The sequence below is a fragment of the Oxyura jamaicensis genome, chromosome 6 (assembly GCF_011077185.1).
Source record: "Oxyura jamaicensis isolate SHBP4307 breed ruddy duck chromosome 6, BPBGC_Ojam_1.0, whole genome shotgun sequence".
Lineage (NCBI taxonomy): Eukaryota > Metazoa > Chordata > Aves > Anseriformes > Anatidae > Oxyura > Oxyura jamaicensis.
The window spans coordinates 36,086,244-36,086,670 of NC_048898.1; positions in this window are offsets into that span (position 1 = coordinate 36,086,244).

Sequence of the window (427 nt, forward strand, 5' to 3'; positions counted from 1 at the left end):
GCCGAGCCGAGCCGACAGAAGCCGTCCCGGGGCTACCAGGCGCGGGCTGGGGCGGGCGGCGGGGCCCCGGCCCGGGCGGGCAGCAGGAGTCGCAGTGCGGCCGCCAGTCCCGCCGCCCTGCTTGCCCGTACCGGGGGAACGGCTCGGTTCTGAGACGGGGCTCTGAAAGGCTTCTGATGGCAGGTTTTCTAGCGGCCCAGGTAAAGCTGGGCTCGACTGCTCTGTGACATGGCTTGTGGTGTGGAAACCAGGGAGTCTTACCTTAGGAAAAAAGAACTCGTGTGCTACCGGGACGGAGCCAGCAGAGCAACTATAGACTGAGAGATTCTGTCAGAGAGGAAAGTATTTTCAGCTGTTTGGAGAGTGAAATCTGTGCCAGAGCCCTGAATTTGCAGGTTGTGGTTTTCTTTACCGCTTCTTGTTCCAA